Below are 5,885 nucleotides of genomic sequence, written 5' to 3' on the forward strand. Positions count from 1 at the left end.
TTTTTATCAAAAAGACAACGATCAAATTAATCATTTTTTTTATCAAAAAATACTTTGTCTTTAGAAATAATCGTCAAAAATTAAATTGGGTATTTAGTCTATATTTGTTTTAGGAGAAGAATATGGAAAAATTGACAGAATTTATAGTGTTGGAAAGAATGAAGCTGAGGGTAAATTTGAGTTCGTTTGGATTTAGTGCAAGCGTGCGGTGACACTGGTACATCAAAACTCAAACTCCTCCGAGGTCCCAACAAAATAGAAATTAGAGTTTGAAAGTTGAGTTGTAACCCCCATAGACTTTATACACAAAAAACTTGAAATCACAACGTGGGTCACGCGTCACTACTACCTAGGCGAGAAGACAATCCTGTCTGCATAACTTTTGGATGCAAAAGTAATGCCTTAATCATACAAATGGAACTGTGGTACACTCAGACAATTTCCCAAAGTTTCAAGAGCTTACTACCATTAGTGTATAAACAAAAGAAACCTTTTTCTTTTTGAAATTTAAATTAAAGGTGCAGTAGTAAGTGGAAATGAAAAATGACCCAACGCCGCCCTCAATTGGAATGTTGCAAGACATTATATATAAGCAATTCTAGTGGTGAGTTTTAACCTTTACCTGACTAAATGAGGTGAATGATGCATCCAGTACTTTTGACACAAATTAGTATTTTGTTGACCGGTTTTTGCATGAAATTCATAAAGACCTCATTGTTCAAAATTGTTTAATAGTCTTTTAAAAAAATAAATATTTTCATAAAAGTCCCGTGCTGAGCAGATGGGCCTACAATAATCCATTAATGAATCATTTTGTGTTTTTTTTGGGTCATGTACATCATTTTGCTTTGAACAAGCCGAACACGTATAAGAAACTAAAGCAAAATAATAACATGAAACCGTTGACAATAAAAGAAATTAATGAACATGAAGTGCATGCATGAAGCTGCTCAAAATGTATACAAGTTTTTATTATTGATGCTACAATTTCCAGCAAATACTTCATGTGTAAATATAAGTTCTTATTATAACCATATGCATGTGCATATGGATTAGAACAAGAATCTTTTAATTTTTAAATATATAAGTATTACAATAATATTCTCATAAATTATACATATAAGTTTTACAATGATATTTTTATAGGGTGCTTGACCCCAAAAAGTCCCAGAAGATTGCTATTTTGCTTTGAGCGTTTAATGTAACTATTAATGAAGCTTGTGAAACTCTAGGGAAACTGAAACTAATGATTAAGTAAAATAGTTACTCTGTTTACTAAAAGAAAAAAGGCCCGTAGCTACGCTTTTTTGTTATGTTTTAAAAGCGTGGCCAAAAGAGGTCAATTGCCACGCTTTTATGAATGTAGCGATTGATTAGAGATTTGCCCATATTTTTTCTTATTACGCTTGAAAAGCGTGGCAAAATGGGTCAATGGCCACACTTTTATGAGGGTGGAAACTGATTAAAGATTTGGTCACGCTTTTTATTGCCACGCATTGGTCAGTGGCCACGCTTTTATGAGAATGACAAATTGATTAAAAATTTGACCACATTTTTTTGTGCCACGCTTTAAAAGCATAGCCATAGATAGCAATAGGCACGCTTTATAAGCGTGCCAATAGAGTAGGCATACTTGACAATTGTAAAGCGTGCCAATAGGTATCTTTAATATACTGAGCAAAAACACTTCACTGTTAACACCTACACTTAAATGTTTTTCATTATTCTTCATCGTCCCAGAGCTTTTTAATCATATCGCACCTCCAACCCTAACCCTGCTCCCTCCGTCGGCGCTCCCTCCGTCTCAAAGCCTCCATCGTGCTCATTCTCTCGTAAGCCCTCAAAAGTTGCTCCTTCCTCCATGGCTGAAACCCGTAACGCTCTATTTCTTTTCCTGTATTGCCGGTCTTTGTCTCCTCCTGCGTGTGGCTGTGCTGAAGCTCCATGGGAAAGATATACAAGGAATTCCATGGGAGAAGCTTAACTACAGCTACAGAAGTACTGCGAGACTCAATTGAAGCAGTACAAGAACTACGAGAACCTCTTGCATTCTCACAATGATCTGGACAAGGTGAATGCCTCAATCGCTTCACGCTTTCACTTCTAATTCAGATGAAATTATGAATACTAATTCTAATTCTTTTCTAAACTTTCTGTTTATTTATTTATTTGGCAGGAGTGTTTGGAAGTGCAGAAGGGGAAGGCCTTCTATGACTTCCAGTTCAACACAAGGTTTGTAAAATTCATAATTGTGCATTTTCAGGTAGAGACTTTTGTTCATTTATACTTAAACTTTGCTAATTCTTAGGCATTGTTGGGGAAAGTGGGTTGTTTCATTTGCGCTGCTATGTGTTTGATTTGAACAGAGCTTGTAATCATTTAAAAATTATTAAAAACCATAAATCCCTGCTTGTGTTCCTTGCTTGGATAAACTTTTATCATATAGTTAATTTTTTTCTTCTTTGAGACGATTTAATCATGTGGATGTTTGCTACACTGCACCCAAGGAGTTCTTATATTTGCTATGCATAATTTCTGGTGTCCATTTTAGCTCATTATTAGTCATTAATTTCTGGATTGTAGATTAGGATCTAAAACAAACATATGCTCTAATATGTACCAAATTCTGATTAATAATGTTTTGAATAATAACGTTATGATTTATGCTTTTCAGTAATACTTTAGTGCTTATAATTCGCAAGGTTCCCAATGGTGCTGTTATTCTTTACCATGCTAATGCTGAATAACATTTGATTATTCCTTTTATTATACTGAGGGAACTCCTTTAACTATAAATTGTGCAAATTTTGATCTGTTTTAGAGATTTATTTGTTCTTTATCAAAGTATGTATTTGGACGGTTTTGATTTGGTGTGACAAGATTAGCTTGACCGCTTCCTTGTGAGGAGGACCGGCAGCAATTTCAATGCCGTGATACTGAAGCGCTTGTTCATGAGCAAGGTTAACTAGCCTCCATTTTCTTTGTCACGTTTGATTAAGTTCATGAAGAGCAAGGTTTGTTTTTCCCTCTCTTATCTTTCTCAGAGGTAAGATAGGAATCCTTTTAAGTTTTGAGTACTTATACTCTCCAATGGATGTTTGTTTTTTTATGCTGGAAGGTAAAATTGTCGTGGTAGTGGGAATTGTAACCAACGATATCAGAGCATTTGAAGTTCCTGCATTGAAGGTTACTGCACTCAGGTTTACAAAGACTGCACGTGCTAGAATAGAGAAGGCTGGTGGTGAATGCTTGACATTTGATCAGCTTGCACTTAGGGCACCTCTCGGATAGAACACGGTATGTATAGATTAGATATATAATACACTTACTAGTTTCAAATGATGTCTATGACTATGACATATAAACTTATCAATGGATATTTGAGCTAGACTGGTTCAAACAATATTTATACCGTTTGATTGAATGAATCATATGAAACCAAGTATATATTTGTTTGTGAATTATAATGGTAATATGCATTATGATAGGTTAAGTTTGGAAATGTTAAAGTGATCAGTTTTTAGATGGTTAATTTGGTTTATATATTGTTGTATGAATGTAGGTCCTTCTTAGAGGCCCAAAGAATTCCAGGGCAGCTATAAACACTTTGGTCCTGCTCCTGGTGTTCCTCATAGCCATACCAAGCCTTATGTACGATCTAAGGGAAGGAAGTTTGAGAAGCTTGTTGAGAAATCAGAGTTTTTGAACTCGAGATTTATTTTATATTTGAGTATTAATTTTTTAATGTATAAAATAATTATAGCAAAAATTATATATGTCACTAATTACTGTTTGATTTGTCTTGTAACAAAAATTGCATACAATATTTATAGGTTTGGTAATAAAAAAGGATGGAAAATTTATATTATGCACGAAAGAAGGTAAAATCAGAAAAATGATTTTTTATTTTAATTTGACAAGGCTATTGCCATGCTTTAAAAGCATGGCCGTATCTCTCGCTATTGCCACACTTTAAAATCGTGGTCATATCTCTCTCTATTGCCAAGCATTGAAAGCATGGCCATATCTCTCTTTATTGGCATGCTTCAAAAACGTGGCCAAATCGTGGCCATATCTCACATATAGGCATGCTTTTAAAACGTGGCCATATTTCTTACATATGGACACAGTTTAAGCGTGCCAATCTGTAAAAGCGTGGCAAAAAGAAGCGTTGAGATAGAACAATTGGCACCCTTACAGATGTGACCCTTTCAAAAGAGTGCCGGTAGCTCAAAAAAAGCAAGGCAAAAATTAATCACCACGCTTTTTTCAACTTTTTGCCACGTTTTTAAAGCGTGGCAATAGAGCTATTTTCTTCTAGTGATTTTTCTTGAACTCGCTGCATCTCACTCACTGAAAGCGACTTAGACCAAATGAGAGTTTTAACATAACATTTATTTATTGGGGATAAAATTTTTTTATATTTTTTTATTTTATTTTATTTTTGATATACTTTATATATATTTTTCACTTGGCCTTTTTTTTTCTTCTTTTCTTTTTCGACTTGGCTTTAATTTCTTTTTGGTCTTCAGTTTTTTTTTTTTGTCAGGAAGTAGACCGACAACCTAGCCCAGCCCCAAATAAAACAAAAGCCCATGCTCAACTTCGAAAAACCCAAAATTCGACCCGGTTAAGCTCCTTTCCCTTTCTTGCTTGCTGAAGCTATTCTCCTCCTCCGTTGTAGGGAAAATGGATCCTCTCAATTTTTTTTAACAATTGAGGGTGTAAAGCGTGATCTCTCGCCATTAATTTTATAAGTGAAACTAAGAATAAATATGAGAGAGAGAGCAACAAAGGATTAGAGATCATACTTTGCACTTTTAATTTTTTTTTTAACAATTGAGAGAATCCACTCTCCATTGTAGGCTTTTCTAAAAAATTGTTTTTTTAGCCAATTTCTAAAAAATTGTTGAAGTAATCTTTTGCTCCTTGAGATTTTTGCTATTATCTAACAACCTATGCCCTTTATATTAGTACAACATAAGCCCAAAAATAATGTCAAAAGATATTTTATATTTAAGCATGGCAAACTTATACTATTGCAACATAAACCCAAGATCAAGGTAACTATGTCGCATAAAGACCTACAATTCAGTTCATTGGTCATAAAAGTAACTCACCCCATGTCAGAGCACCAACTCACATTTCACGTGTCAATATTTTAGGAGGAACAACAATCCAAAAAGTACCAGGTGTATCATTCATCTCATTTAGCCAGGTACAGGTTAAAACTCACCATCCTTTAGTAAGTACTAACCACCCTGCTCTAGCCATCGTTTGAACGTGCATGGCAATAATAAATAGGCGGAATGATTGTAACTATAAGTGTTCTAAAGATATTAATTTAAAAGGTAAAACAGATAAGAGTAGTAATATATATTCAAGCCTTTTTATGAATCAAATTTAACTAAGTAAAATAATAAGGCTTAGAATAATATTAGTTATAACTAATTTTTATTATGTTAGATTAATTTAATTAGACTTGGTTAACAAAAAGACTTAAATGTATATGATTATTCAAGAGGATAATTATTAAAAGAAAAACTTTTTTAAAACTCAATATTACCGTTAATATTCAATACAAGAAAAAAATATTCAAAATTCTTAAAAATAAAAATATCCTAAATTCAATTAGAAAAACATTTAAAATTCAAACCCAATGAAAACTAATTTTTAGTAGATTTTATATTGAGTTTGTTTAACTATCCACTATAGTATTTTAGCTAAAATTGATGGTTATATTGTTGATTCTTTAATATTGCTCTTGGTTTAGATTCTTATTTTTTATTTTATTTTTATTATTTTTTGTTTTCAGAATTTTATGACAAAAAAATAGGAATTGGAAACAAAAATATAAGAATTTATTATTTTTATTATTTTTTCAT

The 5,885-nt window shown here is 32.9% G+C and overlaps 1 non-coding gene and 1 pseudogene across 1 annotated transcript; both read left to right on the forward strand.

The window, feature by feature from the left end:
* The first annotated feature begins 1,944 nt into the window (after window positions 1-1,944).
* Window positions 1,945-4,556, forward strand: LOC130934243 (60S ribosomal protein L18-like; annotated as a pseudogene).
* On the forward strand, window positions 2,703-2,782 carry LOC130938694 (small nucleolar RNA snoR53Y). The gene has a single exon (XR_009069850.1). It is a non-coding gene; the product is annotated as a small nucleolar RNA snoR53Y (small nucleolar RNA).
* Window positions 4,557-5,885: the final 1,329 nt, after the last annotated feature.

The sequence above is a fragment of the Arachis stenosperma genome, chromosome 6 (genome assembly GCF_014773155.1).
Source record: "Arachis stenosperma cultivar V10309 chromosome 6, arast.V10309.gnm1.PFL2, whole genome shotgun sequence".
Classification (NCBI taxonomy): Eukaryota; Viridiplantae; Streptophyta; class Magnoliopsida; order Fabales; family Fabaceae; genus Arachis; species Arachis stenosperma.